The 16,997-nt window shown below is 43.0% G+C and overlaps 1 protein-coding gene across 4 annotated transcripts in view; it reads left to right on the top strand.

Moving 5' to 3' along the window:
* Positions 1-5,522: 5,522 nt before the first annotated feature.
* stra6 (signaling receptor and transporter of retinol STRA6) overlaps positions 5,523-16,997 on the top strand; it is a 64,563-nt gene continuing 53,088 nt past the window's right edge. Inside the window, exon 1 of one of the 4 annotated variants that reach the window (XM_063070465.1) lies at positions 5,523-5,749. The gene's annotated coding sequence lies outside the window, so the exon portion shown is untranslated. Of the gene's footprint in view, positions 5,750-5,857; positions 6,008-6,129; positions 6,459-16,997 lie in introns of those variants that run through there. The other 3 variants (XM_063070468.1, XM_063070466.1, XM_063070467.1) reach the window with 3 other exon arrangements.

Genomic DNA, 16,997 nt, shown 5'->3' with positions numbered 1-16,997 from the left:
CTTTTTGGCCATATTTTGAGTATTGCCCAGTGGGGAAGAAAAATTTGGCAGGGGGGATTGTTTCTGGGCATCTGTACAGTGTGGTCAATCCATTGATGCTTACTCCACTGGCATAAGGTTTCACTGCTCTCTATGGAGGATGCCTGGACTGTCTGCTGGTCCTCCACTGTAGAGAATAGTGCACTCTGACCAATACATCATAACCAAATCCCTTCTCACCATCAATAGTATCCAGAGGAGGTGCTGCCTCAGAATGGCACCATTTATCATTGAGGGACCCCCATCATCTGGGCTAAGCTATCTTCTCACAGCTACCATCAGGCAGAAGGTGCAGAAGCTTAAAACAACAGGTTCAAGAAAAGCCATCTCCCTTAATCTTTTCTGTTCATGACCGAATCAACACAACCCAAATCATTATCTCATTATAGTAACACTATGACCTCCTTGTACTACCATAGATTTCAGTTTTATTTGTTCTAATTGTGTTCTTTCCTGTATAATTTTTGCATAATTTGTTTAGCTTTTGGGTTTTTTTTTGGTGACTGTTGTGTTTCTAATGCTATGTGTCTGCGATGCTGCTGCAAGTAAGTTTTGCATTGTACCCATAGCTCACTATACCTGTGCATTAAACTTCACTTGATTTGACTGCTGATAGGTGTCTGCATGTGGCAGCAGTAGATGGAGTAGGTAAACAGAACAACATCTTTATAAACCAGGATCTTTGTCAACTTCCAAAGGTCAAAGACAGGTTGTCCTGACACAAAGGTTGTCCTGACATAAACAGTGCACTGCCGGACTTTACGAACTTTGAGAGATGTAAATACTGAGACTGGGAGTGTGTTCCCCATAATCCAGAATCATCCCAATTACAACAATGGTGCAAGCAATGCTCACTTTTTTCATAATAATAAAATATGTATACAAGTACTGTGCAAAATTCTTAGGCACATATTTATAGCTAGGGTGTCTAAGACTTTTGCAATGTGGTGTAAGTATCCGTCAACGTGGTGTGGATAGTGAGTTTGTAAATCTGGCGGGAGTAGGGGATATTAGGAGAGGCAAGGGTGGAGCACCAGGACCGGGGTGGTTGGCACAGGTGCAGACACACCCAGTCCTGAGACACCACGCAAGGTCATTTGATTCCAGACAATTGGTTTACTAATCATTGCAGAATGTGTCTCAGGTGCTACCCATGCCATCCTCTCTCCCTTTCCTGTTCCCAACCATGATTCCCCTCTCCCTGCCCCCTTCCCGCTCTCAGACCACAATAGAGACGCTTGGGAAGCACCTGAGACTCATTCTGGAATGATCAATAAGCCAATTGTTTGGAATCAAATGACCTTGCGTGGTGTCTCAGGAGGACTGGGAGTGTCTGCTCTAGTGCCAACCACCCCCACCCCCGGTGCTCCACCCTTGCCACTCCGAATATCCCTTACTCCTGCCAGATTTACAAACTCAATCTCCACCCCATATTGATCCACATACATACACAATGCAAAAAAAAAAGCTTTTATATCCTTAGTGCCATATGGTTAATACATTGAGTAGTGTTAATTTTGAAAATCTGTAGCCCCAGTTGGATTCAGGTGTTTGTGCTTCTATACTGGGAAAATTCTGTGAACATATATGTAGATGATTATATAAAAATGCAAGCAAGTATCAGAAAAAAAGCTATGAAAAAAATACAAGAAAAATCATAATTCTACTCTCTAATCCAGCATCCCATTACCTCTCGTGTGGGCTGATACACTATTTCAATGTTTGAAGGGCTTCCCCACCTGACCTAGCCCCTCCATTTCCACCAGAGGAAGGACTCTAGACTACGGTTGTTCCCTACGGAGATTTTGCTTTGGCTGCACCAAGCTTCAGTACAACCCTCAGCATTTACTCCAGCAACCAGTCAGCAGCGTTCCCTTCTGGGCACCTCATTTTGCTGGACAACCAACAAGTTTCGGGCAGACCAGGGAGCATCTTTCACCAAGTTGATGCACTGTTGTAATGAATTAACCTGTATGCTATTCAAGTTTTTCACTGTACCTCTGCGGATATGACGATTTTAACTTTATTTAGTGATAGAATACCTTTCAGACCCTTTCAATCCAACCAGCCTGTGCCGCCCAATTTTGCCCACGTGACCCGTACTAACCGGTATCTCTCCGGAAGCTGGAGCACCCAGAGGAAACAAGAGAAAATCGGCAGATGCTGGAAATCCCAGCAACACGCACAAAATGCAGGAGGAACTCAAAACGTTGATTGTACTTTTTTCCATAGAAGCTGCCTGGCCTGCTGAGTTCCTCCAGCACTGGTACTGTGAAGCATTGTGCTAACCACTACTCTATGGTGCCAACATGACCAAGTTATTCTGTTGAGAAGAATTATTTTTTATTCAGAATTCTTTAGCAGAAATTGTATTCATTTATTTACTTAACAATACAGTGCAGAGTAGGCCTTTATGGCCTTTCAATCCAAGCATCCTCAAAACCCTGAGTAACCCTAACCTAATGACGGGGAGAATGCACCCAGAGGAAACCCACATGGTCACGGGAAAAACGTACAAACTCCTTACAAACATTGGTGGAATTGAACCCAGGTCACTGGCACTGTAATAGTGTTAACCTAATCACTACACTACCATGCCACGCCTATTATAACAAAGCAATTATCCAATTTATTTGATGTCTGTCATGGCGCGTGGCTCGGGAAACATCCTATAAATCAGCAAGTCCTCTTTAACACAGCTACTGGGAATGAATCAAGGCAAGGAGCCTCACATCCTTCTCTACAGCCTCCTACCTATCCACCTGGCCAGGCAAATGTTAGTAAAGGGCCTTCTTGGAGCATGTACGGAGAGGTCAAGTCTGTTATATAAAGGCATGAAGGAATCTAACATCACTTACAGGTCCCTTGGAGAGAGAGAACCATTATGAAGCAGTCATCAGTAGACTGAAGTAAGTGACATCTATAGCAATGAGTTTAGTTTTAACCTGGTCTCAGATTTTGTACTCTAAAGCAGCTGCCAGATCAGTGCACTGGTCTCTCTCTCTCTCTCCCTCCATCCATCCATCCATCCCATAGGATGATGACGGTTCCTTTCAAAAGGAACAGCGTCTGTGTGAATGGATCTTAGGTGAGTAGGGGGTTGCACAGGTCCAGAACCACCCTCTCGACATCCCCTCCTGGATCCAGCGGCACGGTGGGGTCCAAGACGGCTGGGGAAAGTTCTGTTGCAGTGAATGGCCAGACCAAGCTTCGATGCAAGGGATGCCTTTTCTGTGCTTCAGGGCACGTGTTTGCTAGATGACCATTGATCCTACGAGAGGGTTCATCTGCCCTTTGACAGGTCTTGTTTTTCGTCCTGCAGGGTGTCTAGCCACCCTCCTCACCAGGCTCACCAGGAGCCGGTTTAGTCGCCGACCACCCGACCATGCAACAGGTGGTACTGGGTTACATGGTACCAGTAGCACTCAGACCAGTGACCTGACTACATTACTGGTAGGTCAGTAGTAACCGGACAGGGTGCCCTACCCTGCCTGCACTTGCCATGAGAGTTAAACAGCAGGTTATTAATATCAATTTCCAGATCAAAGTCCGAAGGCGAATCAACTGTCCATGTTAAAGCCCAAAGGCCAGAGTCTGTGTGTATCTCTGCAAGTCCACTGGGAAAGTCAAAGGAGACCCGATGCTTGCTAGTCAAAGCCCAGGTCTGTTGGAGGAGGTTGAAGATGACCTGTCCTTTGGTTGGAGGAGTGTGCATGTGTGTGTGGGTGAGTGGGTGGAAAGGAGGAATGTGACCTATTTTGCTGTTGTTGTCTTGTTGCTTATTGTGTTCTGTATTGTTCTGCAAACATGGTGGACTTTCAATATTGGTGCCAGAATGTGTGGCGACACTTGCGGACTGCCCCCAGGATTGATAACACAAATGATGCATTTCACTGTATGTTTCAATGTACATATAAAAGAAAATCTGAATTTGAATCAATAATTAAATTTTTTAATGTTTTATTATATTTTACAGGAAACATCATGCCTAAGAGAAACTTAAAGAGATTCAGAACTTCAACTGAATAATTTGTGTGTTTCACTTCACAATCTGTGCATGTGCTTATGTGCACATGTTTGGAGTGGTTTATTTTTGTGTGTATGATAGCATACGTTGGTTGGACAGTAAAGAAATTGTGAATGTACTGAATACCTTTCTTTCTGTATCTGTACACATTTTTATGAGTTTTTGGCTTTACGTTTAAGCTATTGCTGTTTACATATGTATTTGTATGTCTGTGTGTATGTGTGTCTATGATTGTGTGTGTGTGTGTGTGTGTGTGCTTGTATCTGCAGTTTTATGTAAGTGTTTGTGTGTGTCTATATGTTGATATTCATAAAGGTCTTGGGCTGAAATGTCGACTGTTTACTCTTTTCCATAGATGCTGTGTGACTTGCTGAGTTCTTCCAGCATTTTGTGCGTGTTGCTTAAGATCTTTTCTTTTTGTATGTCTGTCTGATTTTGCATATTAGTGTGTGTATCTATGGAGCTGATGCATATTTGTGTCTGTAACTTTGTATCTGAATATCTGTACTGTTGTGCTAATTACAATTGTCTGTGTTGTTTGTGTATGGAAGGTACCCTATGCAAGTATTTATACCTTTCCATATATGTCAGTGTGAATCTGTAGACATACACTTAGTGGCCACTTTATTAGGTACAGGAATGGAACCTGGTGTGGTCTTCTGCTGTTCTAGCCTATCCACTTCAAGGTTTGACATATTGTTCATTCAGAGATGCTCTTCTGCACACCACTGTGGTTATTTGCGTTACTGTCACCGTGAACCAGTCAGGCCATTCTCCTCTGACCTCTCTCATTTTTCACTCACTGAACTCCTACCCACTGTATGTTTTTTTTTGTTTTTCGTACCATTTTCTCTAAACTCTAGAGACTGTTATGGGTGAAAATCTCAGGAGATCATCAATTTCTGAGATACTCAAACCATCCATCTGACACCATGTTCACATTTCTTCCCCCATTTTGATGTTTGGTCTGAACAACAACTGAACCCTTTGACCATGTCTGCATGCTTTTATGTGTTGAGTTGCTGCCACATGATTGGCTGATTAGATATTTGTATTAAGGAGCAAATATAGCTAATAAAGTGGCCACTGAATGCATGTGTGTGTATTTGTATCTATATACGAACGTCTGTGTTAAGACTTGTGCCTGTACAAGTATTTCAGAGTGTGGGTGGGAGTTTGTTTTTAGTACAGTATGCCTGTGTCATGATTACAGAAAGGTAAACTTTAATCCTCTTTCACCAACAAAGTGATCAAAGTAAAATCGTGCCAGAAGTACACTAGCTTTGTTTTAATTTAAATCTATAAACAGCCGTCATCTCTCCATTCTGCTCCCAAACATCTTGTACAAAAATACACTTGTTCATTTCCGATTAGTTATAAACGGAGCGGGCGGGAGCGAACACCCAAGAAATGTTTGCTCTTCCTTTTGTCCATTGGGAGATTTCACAAGCCAATCCTTGTTGGGGAATGTTCAGAAGGAAGGAGCACCTGGGCTAGCGCTTATAGCCAATTGAAGAGTTCTTTCCCTTATTCTACGCTTGACCGAGGTAGGGGTTGGCTTTGTAAGAACATTGTTTTAGGAGCAGTTCCAAAAGCAAAGACGGAGTAACCCCCGAAGGAGACGCGATCAAAGTAGGGAGGCTCGTGTGAATGCACTCGTCTGTGGCAGAGATAATTTGCCAGGTAAATGTGGATTAAAAACTAAAACTTTTTGTAAGGGGGGGGGAGTTAATTATTCACATGATTATCTCTCGTGGTTTCATTCCAGAGCACGAAATGTATCAAATCGAAAACACAGCAGGTCGAAGTTTTGGGACAGAGATAAACTTCTGGCCAGTCGCAAGCTTTTTTTCTCTCTCTTTAAACAGTCGTTTCAAGCCCACTGGTATCTGTTGTTGGACCTCGTTTTGCATGGCGCTTGTTTTGTCAGTAAACCGAATTGTAAGTGCAGTTTTAAACTGGAGGTAGTTTGGAAGTGAGCGTCAGTCGGATTTCACATTCCCCACCCCCCTACCCCCCTGACTGGACCCGCCAGTTAAAACTAAAGGCGGCATCTTGCTTCGATTCCATCCGGGAGTGTATCGACAGATCGTTAAAGATGTACTTGCCGTTCCGTTTAAGTTAGATAACAATAAGCGAACATTGTAGCAAACTTTGTTTTATTCGCCCACTCACATCCTCTCATAGAATCTCCTTTTCCTAATGTTGTCTCTAACCAAGACCTACCTAAAAGGATACCAAGGAGCTAGTTAGAGTGTAGAGAAAATTTACAAGGATGTTGCTAGGACTTGAGGACATGAGTTATAGAGGAAAAGTTGAATAGGTTCGGACTTTATTTGCTGGAGCGCAGGAGAATAAGAGGAAATTTGAAAGAAGAACAGAAAACTAGGAGGTAAATGCAAGCGGGCTTTTTCCACTAAGGTTGGGTGAGACTGCAAGTAGAGGTCATGGGTTAAGGATGAAAAGTGAAATGTTTACGGGGTGGGGGGGGGGCTCTTCACTCAGCGGGTGCCCGTGGAGATGTTGGATGCGAGTTTGATTTAAACGTGGGATGAAGGGGTGTGGAGGGCTATGGTCTGAGTGTGGGTACATGGGACCAAGCAGATCATGTTGGCATGGACTTGATGGGCCAAAAGGCCTGTTTCTGTGCTGTAGTATTTCGTCTCTGTAAATACATTGTTGTAATTCTGCTCTCATTCAGTCTCCACTATATCTTCAACAGCTGTTTCCTTTACTTTCTCTTGTGCTTTACTGCTTCTTTGGGCTAATGTTCTGGGTCATCTAACCTAACTATTATTTCCTGTGATTCATTTAATGGGCTTTGTTCTTTGAGATGGCTTTTTCCAATTTAAACTTTACTATTGGGGCAGCACTGTAAGGTAGTGGGGTAGTGGTTAACACGAGGCTTTACAGTACCAGCGACCCAGGTTCAATTCTTGCCACTGTCTGTAAGGCGTGTGTCCGTCTCCCCAGGGCCGCGTGGGTTTCCTCTGGGTGCTGTGGTTTCCTCACACAGTTCAAAGACTTACTGGTTGGTGGATTAATTGTAAATTGTCCAGTGATTAGGCTGGGATTAAATCGGGGGATTGCTGGGCGGTGTGTCTCAAAGGACTGAAAGGGCTTGTTTCCCGTTGTATCTCCATAAGTAAAATTATTGAAACTGGTACTGAGGTAACAATAGACAATAGGTGCAGAAGTAGACCATTCGGCCCTTTGAGCCTGCACTGCCATTCTGAGATTATTGCTGATCATCTACTATCAATACCCAGTTCCTGCCTTGTCCCCATAACCCTTGATTCCCCTATCCATAAGATACCTATCTAGCTCCTTCTTGAAAGCATCCAGAGAATTGGCCTCCACTGCCTTCTGAGGCAGCACGTTCCACACCTCCACAACTCTCTGGGAGAAGAAGTTCCTCCTCAACAGTTGGAAAAAGTTGTGTAGTTTACCATCCAGCATTTCATTTCATTATGGCAATACAACGAGATAGTGTAAGTGCAGGTAGAAAATAAGATGCAAGGCCTTAATGAGGTAGATTTGTCTTACAGTCTTATAACAGCAGGTAGAACTTAGTGACATAAATTTCAAAATTCTTCCTGAGAGCTTTAGCATTAGGCTATAGGTGCAACTCAAATGTTGTGATGATGCTGTATATTCTAAGTAGTAGAATTTTTGCTTCAACAGCCATGTTCTGGAGCTGTTATTCCTCTTGAGGTACCTTCTGCTCATTCCATACAATGCCAGCTTCCTGTTTGTTTGTGCAGTTGTCTGCCTTGTGATTCCCATTAGTCATGTCACTACTCCTGTGGAGAGTTCCACACTGGTGTTCCCAGTAAAATTCCTTTCATTCTGCTGAATTCCCAACAGGCAATCTTAGTGACCCTTTATATACTTCAGAATGTTCTTTATTTATTAATTCTCTTAATATGTAAACTCAAGGTTCAAGTCTACATGTTCTTAAATACTTGTCTTTTTCTTTGCTATGTGTCTTGCTTTGCGCAAGAGATTCTACTGATACTGGAAATGCAAAGTAACACACCCAAAATGCTGCTGGACCTCATCAGGTCAGGTAGCATCTATGCAGAAAAATAAACAGTCAACATTTTGGACCAAGACCTTCGTCAGTTCTGATGAAGGCTCTCGGCCTGAAATAGCGACTATTTGTTCCTCTCCATAGATGCTGCTCGACCCACTGAATTCCCCCAGCATTTTGCCTTATTTCGCATAGTTTTTATATCATTGTATAATTTATATTCTGTAATGCTGCAGGAAGCAAGTTTTATTGAATTTGTGCGTCACCATGTTTGTATTCCAGTACTTGATGTTAACACATCATCAATTATCCTTTATTAACGAGATTAAATACTTAATGGTTTCATTGTGATTCCTGGTTTTAACACAAGTCTGCAGTCTCAGTGGCCACTTTATTAGGTATGTCTGTGTAACCATGTGTAAATATCTAGTCAGCCAATTATGGCAGCGATTCAGTGCTTAACCCATGCAGACATGGTGAAGAGGTTCAGTTGCTGTTCAGACCAAACATTAGAATGGGGAAGAAACGTGATCTAAGTGACGTTGCTCATGGAATGATTGTCGGTGCCTGATGGGGTGATTTGAGTATCTCAGAAACCGATGATCTCCTGGGATTTTCTTGTACAACAATCTCCAGAGCAAGGGTTCCCAATTTTTTTCATGCCACGGACCCCTACTGTTAACCAAGGGGTCCATGGACCCCAAGTTGGGAACCCCTGCTGTAAAGTTTACAAAGAATGGTGTGAGAAACAAAAGACATCCAGTGAGCAGCAGTTCTGTGGGCAGAAACTGCTTGTTAATGAGAGAGGTCAGAGGAGAATGGCCAGACTGGTTCAAGCTGACAGGATTGCAAAAACAAACACACACACACACACACACACACACACACACACACACACACACACACACTACAACAGTGGTGTGCAGAAGAGCATCTCTGAATGCACAACACGTCAAACCTTGAAGTGGATGAGCTACAACAGCAGACGGCCGCACTGGGTTCTACTGTACCTGATAAAGTGGCCACTGAGTGTATTTATTAGCTGGTGTCCTACCCCATAGAACCCCTTGTCTGTTATAGTGATTGCTGCCACTTTAAGAAGCTTTCTCAGCTGCTTCCCACTGTATTGCAACAGAATGTTTCTGAGAAACTCATCCGCCAGCTGTGTGGTGGAAGAGCTGTTTCACAAAGAATGCTGCCTCAACTTTGTACCCTAATCTTTACTAATTTACCCTGAATTCTTTCAGTCTCTAGAGAGAATTGCTGAAATACTTGTTATTGGGTTTTTTTGGGGGGAGGGGGTTAATGGGAATCCCATAAAGCTTGGACAGACAGCTTCATTAATTTAACAATTCAAATGTTCAATTTTACTACTGCCTTTCATGATGGCTACTCTGAAGTTGACCTTGTAAATTATTTTCGTCTCTTCACTGTCACTGTAGCCTTTATTTGGACTATAGGATCTAGAATTCTTCACAGTCAGCCTAGCATTGCACAGTATTTACATTTCTAATCATCTTGGCAGCAACCTCTCTGCGTACTTTATTCTCTGGAAAGATTTTTTTACTGGCAATAAATTATGCCAAACCTTGAACCGGCCTCAAAAAGTTGTACAACATGGTCATAGTTGTACTGCATGGAGACGGGCCCCTTGGCTTAATGTGTCCATGCCAACCATGCTGCCTACCTGAGCCAGTCCTATTTGCCTGTTTGGCCCATTCCCCTCTGAGCCTCTTCTCTCTATGTACCTGTCCAAATCCCTTTTTTTTTAATCTGTGTTGCAATTTTTTTTAAAATTTGATTTATGGGATGTGGGCATCACCAGCTAAGCCAGCATTTATTGCCCATCCCTAGTTGCCCTTGAGAAGGTGGTGTTGAGCTGCCTTCTTGAACCGTTGAGGTGTGGGAGCAATACCTCAGAAAAGTGGTGTCCATCACTAAGGATCCGCATCACCCAGGTCATGCCTTATTCTTGTTGCTGCCATCTGATTTCTGAACACTAGCTCACTACTTTTGCTATTTCTGTCTTGCACTACTTATCTATTATATAATATGGTTAAAATGTGTATTTATTTCATGACATGCTACTGATATTAATTTTGATTCTCTACCCACCTTTACAACTTCTGGTACTACATTCTATCCACCCACCAACTTCAGTGTTTTTTAAAAAAAAAAGTTGCCCTTTCAGTCCAGTTTTAAATTTTCCCCAAATCCTCTGATTCTAAAACTAGTCAGGTTTATTATCACTGTCATGCGTCATGATATTTGTTTTTGTGGCAGCAGTACTGTGCAATACATAAAATATATTATAACGTACAATTTAATATGTATTTCAAAAATGGCAGTGCAGAGAGAGAACAGAAATAGTGAAGCTGTGTTCATTGTCCATTCATAAATCCGGCAGAAACGAGAAGCTGTCCCTAAAATGTTTTTTCAAGCACCTGGCGGTAGTGATGAAAAGATGGCGTCTCCCCTTGATGATGGTGGAGTTTAATGGTGGATGCCGCCTTTTTGAGGCATCTCATTTTGAAGATGTCCTTGATGCCGGGGAGACTAGTGCCCATGATGGAGCTGGCTGAGTTTACAACACTCTTCAGCTTTTTTCTAATCCTGTGCCATGGCCCCAAGACGGTGATGTAACTAGTTAGAATGCCCCCCATGGTACATCCGTAGAAATTTGCTAGTCCTTTTGGTGACATACCATTGGGAAAACTCCTATCCCAGATCACGACCATTCACCTTATCTAGGCCCTGTGATATTATAAATCTGTAAGCTCCCTCGTTGGCCTTGTAGCTAGAGGAAGATGTCCTAGCCTGGCCATGTAACTCAAGGCTTCCAATCCCAATAACATCCTTGTGAATCTTTTCTGCACCCTTCCTGGCTTAGTGACATTCTTGCTCTGGCTGGGTAAGCAGAACTGCACATGATATTCCAATAGGCTCTCCCATTGTCATGTACCGTTGTCAACTCCTGTACTCGGTGCTTTGACCGACAAAGATAGCATGCCAAATGTCACTTTCACCATTCTGTGTACCTGCGTTGCCGTGTGCATGAGTTCTGGGCATATTTACTCTGCCTGGAGGGAAAATGGGAGAAATTTCCTCACCCCAGCAGTACACATGCAGTAAAATGCTAGAGGAAAAGGGACTCAAGCAGGATCGATGGAGGGAAATAAACAGTCCATGTTTCGAGCCACAGCCCTTCATCAGGAAGGAAGGGGTCGGGGACAGAACAAGAATGTGGGGGTGGGGTAGGAGATCAGTGAAACACGCGTGGCTGTGATGGTGACTCTGTGTGAGAACGTAGTCGAAGAGTCTGAGAGCAGCCGCGATCTGGGGAGAACAGTAAGAGAGGATCTTGGTGAACTCCACATTTGGTGGGACTGCTCCTGTGAGTTTGCCAACTGTGAGCCTGCCAGCAACTATTTTTTAATATATTATTCTGCTTAAGATTCTGAGTTTGGGTTTTGGAACAGTACTTTGAAGCTCATAAAATTTGGAATTACTATCATTTATGGCATGACCAAATATTTTAATGAATTCTGTATTTTATAAATGAAGTATTTCTAAGGTCAATACTTAAGGGTGGACTCTAATCTGGTAGTTGCCAGGTAGCACTGACAAATTGCTGCATTGTCTGCAGTACAGTGTCTATCATTGGTGCAAAGATGTGCAGGGCAAAATTTTTTTTTCTTGCACAGAGTAGTGGGTGCTGAGAATACACTGCTTGGTGGTGGTAGTAACAGCAAGTATGAGAGGTGATGAAGAGGCTTTTGATAATCACATGAATAGGCAGACAATGGACAGATGTGGACCACATGCAGGCAGAAGGGATTAAGTGGCATTAGCTTAATTAGTTTGGCACAGCATCATGAGGTGAAGGGCCTGTTCCTGTGGTGTACTGTTCCATCTTAAAGCAAATACTTTTGGGACTAACCTTTTCAAATGAGAGTGCAGCAACCGGGTCTGAGTATTGATATACTGAGAGCTGGTACAGTAAAACTGATAACGTACTATCCAACAGTTCAGCAACCCCAGTGATTTGGCATCTGACTCACTGGATAATGGCTTCCTATACTCCCCACTCACCAGAGACCCCAGGTCCCATGCTCCCTTTAAACTTGCCTCATTTGCTGAAAAGCCTATTGTAAAAACAAAGTACCGATGCAGGGTTTTGATAGGAAACGTTCCCCTCTACAGAAGGTGCTTGACTCTGAATTCCTCCAGCAGATTGTTTGGTGCTCCAGCTTTCAACCTGGAACAGAACTGTGCTGGAAGATACATCAGTATAGCACAGGAACAAGCCCTTTGGCCCATAATGTTGTGCTGACCCAATTAAATTACTATTCCAATGGCTAACTAAACTAACCTGTTCTGCCTACACAGTCCATATCCTTCCAGTTTCTTTACATTTAAATATATCTGATGTTTCTGCCTGTACCACCACACCAGGAGGTGCATCCCAGGTCCCCACTGCCCTCAAAGAGGGTAGGAGGAAATTCCTTTGAAATTACCCACTCCCATCTTAAATGCATGCCCTCTAATTGACATTTCAACCCCTGGAAAAAGACATTGTCCTCATAATCTTATAAACCTCTCAGATCTCCCCCTCAGCCTCCATTGCTCCAGAGAAAGCAACCTAAGTTTGTCCAACCATTATAGCTCATGCCCTCTAATCCAGGCAAAATTCTGGTAAATCTCTTCTGCACCCTCTAAAGCCTAGGCATCCTTCCTGTGATGGAGTGACCAGAGCGAATACTCCAAATGTGGCCTAACTAGAGTTTTATAAAGCTGCAATATAACTTCCTGTCTTTTGAACTCAAAATCCCAATGTATAAGGGCAAGCATGTCATATGCCACCTTAGCCATCCTATCACCCTGTGTAGCCACTTTCAAGAAGTTATGAACTTTGACTTCAAGATCCCTCTGCTCATCACCACTGAGCATCTTGTAATATCTCTTTGTATCTGACCCAGCAAGATGCAACCCTTCACGTTTGGCTGGGTTAAACTCCATCTGCCATTCGGAATATAGAAATCTACAGCACGTTACAGGCTCTTTGGCCCACAATGTTGTGCTGACCATGTAAACTATTCCAGAAACTGCCTACAATTTCACTACCACATAGCTTTCTATTTTCCTAAACTCCATGTACCTATCTAAGAGTCTCTTAAAATGACCCTATTATATCCATGCCCACCACTGTCTCTGGCAGTGCATTCCACGCACCCACCACTCTGTGTGGAAAAACTTGCCTCTGACTACCCCCCCCCCCCGCCCCCGTACCTACTTCCAAGCACCATAAAACTATGCACCCTCGTGTTAGCCATTTCAGCCCGGGGGGGGGGGGGAGGAACAAAGCCTCTAGCTATCCACACGATCAAAGCCTCGCATCATCTGATACATCTCTATCAGGTCACCTCTCGTCCTCCATTGCTCCAAGGAGAAAAGGCTATTTCTCTGCACATACCTGCTACTGATCAATTTCCTGTTGTATTCTTTGCCAGTCTTCTACACTATCCACAACACAACCAATTTTCATATCATCTGCAAACTTTCTAACCCATCCATCCACATTTTAATTCAGGTCATTTATATACATCCTGGTATGGATCCCTGTGGAGCACCATTAATCATAGACCTCCAGGTAGAATAAGTCCCTTTGACCACTAACCTTCGTCCCACAAAACTGAGCTGAAACTAGGCAACACACACAAAATGCTGGAGGAACTCAGCAGTCCAGATAGCATCTATGGAAAAGAGTAACCAGTCAATATTTCAGGCCTAGACCCTTCATCAGGACTGGAAAAAATGAGAAGTCAGAGAAAAAGGGTAGAAGGAGGGGGAGGAGGAAGAACAGGGTGGTAGGTGATGGGTGAAACCGAGAAAGGGGAAGAGATGAAGTAACGAGCTGTGAAGCTAATAGATAAAAGGTGAAGAGCTGGAGAAGGTGGAAGACCATGGAAGAAAGGGAAAGGGGGAGGAGCACCAGAGGGGGTTGATGGGCAGGCAAGGAGATGAGGTGTGAGGGGGGGAATGAGAATGATGAAGGGCTGGGCAACCACCAGAAGTTCAAGAACGCAAACGCGAGGAAATCTGCAGATGCTGGAATTTCAAGCAACACACACAAAAGTTGCCGGTGAACGCAGCAGGCCAGGCAGCATCTCTGGGAAGAGGTACAGTCGACTTTTTGGGCTGAGACCCTTCGTCAGGAATAACTGAAAGAAGAGATAGTAATTCTTACTATCTCTTCTTTCAGTTAGTCCTGACGAAGGGTCTCGGACGGAAACGTCGACTGTACCTCTTCCTAGAAATGCTGCCTGGCCAGAAGTTCAAGAAATTGTCTTTCTTGCCTTTGTGCTGAACTAGTTAATTAGTAATCAAGTGGCCATCTAAACTAATCCCTTCTTCCTACACATTACCTATTTCCTTCCATTTCCTTCCATCTTCTTTGAACTTGTGCCCTCTCACCTTAAATGCGTGTCCTCTGGTGTTAGACATTTCAAGTTTGCGGGGTGGGGGAGAAGATGCTGGCTGTATACTCTTATCTGTGCCTCTAATATTATAAACCTCTGTCATATCTTCTTGGCTTCCACTGCTTCTGAGAAAGCAGCCCAACCTCTCGTCATAGCACATGATCTCTTATCCAGGCAGCATCCTGGTAAACCTCTTCTGCACCTTCTCCAAAGCAACACTGGGGTGACCAGAACTTAATGCAATACTCCAGTTGCAACCTAGCTAGAGCTTTATAAACCTGCAACAAAACTTTCCGACACTTGGACTCAGTTCCTTAACTAATAAAAGCAAGCATGCCATATGTCACCTTTACCATTTTACCAATCTGTGTAGCCACTTTCAGGAAGTATCTGTAATCTTTTGTCTCTAAAGACAAGTAAGAATGTGTTAGAGTATTAAGACCATAAGATGTAGGAGCAGAATTGGGCCATTTGACCCATTGAGTAAGCTCCACTATTTCATTATGGCTGATCCATTTTCCCTCTCAGCCCCACTCTCTTTGCCTCCTCCCTGTATCCATTCATGCCTTGACTAATTAGGAATCTATCAACCTCTGACTTAATAGAAAGAACATCCAATTGCTTGGAAACATGTGTTCATCCAACAGTCCTGTGTGTGCCAGATGATCAGAATTTTATTGTGCAAGCTGAGCCACTATAAAGTTGCAAACTTCTGTTTTTTGTAAATTTGGCTTTTGACCAAGTTGTCCGCCTGTTGTGTATTTCCTGCACAGGAGGGTGATGTGTTTTGTCCAACACACCTTGTGTTTTTGGTACAATTAATTTTTCATACCTCAGGAGTTATCTGAATTGTGGGTGCCTCCTCATTAATTGAGTTATGGCTGTACACTTTAAGGAAGCTTCTCCATCAGAGGTTTATATCTGACCACCTGCACTCGGCCAGTTGTGATTTACCATTTCATTTTGGGGAGATTGTATTTCAATTTGACCTTTTCAGGGGGCCATTTGCAATTCAACAATTATAATAATTTAATGTGTCCACAGGGAGAAGGCTATTTGTAAACTGGTTTGCCTTTATCTTGATAAGCCTGTGTAACTGGTCTCAAATGGAAATATTTGTACAGGAATTTGAAGAATGTCCTCAAACTTTCAAAAAGGTTGCACAATGATCTCTGGTGACAAGAAATTTGTTATTTCAGAATTCAGTTAGCAATCCTGTGGTCTTCAGATGGTATAGGCAACTTAATAGACTCTGTTACACAGTTTATTATGACCTCTGCCTGTCCTAGTGTTCTCTAACTGGTGAATAACAAGTTGATGTATTATAAAAATATAATATGATGCAAAAATCCTGAGAAGTGCAGTGAAAGAGTTGCATATTTTGTGATTAGATCCAAATTTGCCAGTAGGTTTAAATGTCTTCATAGAAAGAAATGATGGACTTCCAGATTTTAGCATGTAACCTCCATTTCATCATGGTTGATACATTCTCCCTCTCAGCCCCAGTCTCCTGCTTTCACCCTGTATCATGTGCTGACCAATCAAAAATTAGCACAACCATCAATAATAAAAATCACAATTAAGGAAGATTAGATGAGATAAAATTAGCTTTATTTTTCACATTTACATAGAAACATACAGTGTAATATGTTTGCATCAAATCAGCAAGGATTGTGCTGGGGAATCCCACTAGTGTTGCCCTTGTCCTGGAATCTCTGACATTTCTTGATACCATGGAGAGTGAATAGAATTAGCTGAAGACTGACATCTAGGACAGTGGGGATCTCAGGAGAATGTTGAACCCTATGTAGTCAGGGATAAGCCCTTTACAGACAATGGTGGAGGTAAACCCTGATCTAGTAGCTGGTTTTGCAAAGCATTCACTAACCACTGCATTACCATGCTGCCCTTTCCCTGGGTCAGCATTGACCAGATGAGCCAAATGGCCTGTTTCTGTGCTGTAAAAATCTATGACTGTAATGTGCTCAATGTAAGAGTAACATCAGTTTGGTGATGAAAGTGGTGGGAGGGGGAGCTGTCTGAACCACCACTAAAGAAAGAAGTGAAGGGAATCCCACGACCATCTTGGTGTGGGATGGAAGTGCAGAGGGATTGGATGTCCATTGTGGAAATGAACTGTCTGGGACCAGGGAACTTTGTCAAAGGAGATGTCACAGATGTAAGTGTGATTGGATTCAACAAGGCAAAAAAAAAGTCTGAGTCAAATTAGAGGTGTCTGGATATCTTCAGTTGTTTGATGTCTCTGAGCTTGTCATCACTGATGTTTAAAAGAATTGGGGGGGTAGAGGGGGGAAATCTCATTGAAACCTATCAGATTTTGAAAACCCCAGAGAGAGAGTGGATGTGGCGAGGATGTTTCCTATAGTGGGGAGTCAAGGACCAGAGGGCACAGCCTCAG

This window comes from Mobula hypostoma, chromosome 18, assembly GCF_963921235.1.
Source record: "Mobula hypostoma chromosome 18, sMobHyp1.1, whole genome shotgun sequence".
NCBI lineage: Eukaryota > Metazoa > Chordata > Chondrichthyes > Myliobatiformes > Myliobatidae > Mobula > Mobula hypostoma.
The sequence above is the reverse complement of the archived record's forward strand: the minus strand, read 5'-3'. Positions and strand labels throughout refer to the sequence as shown.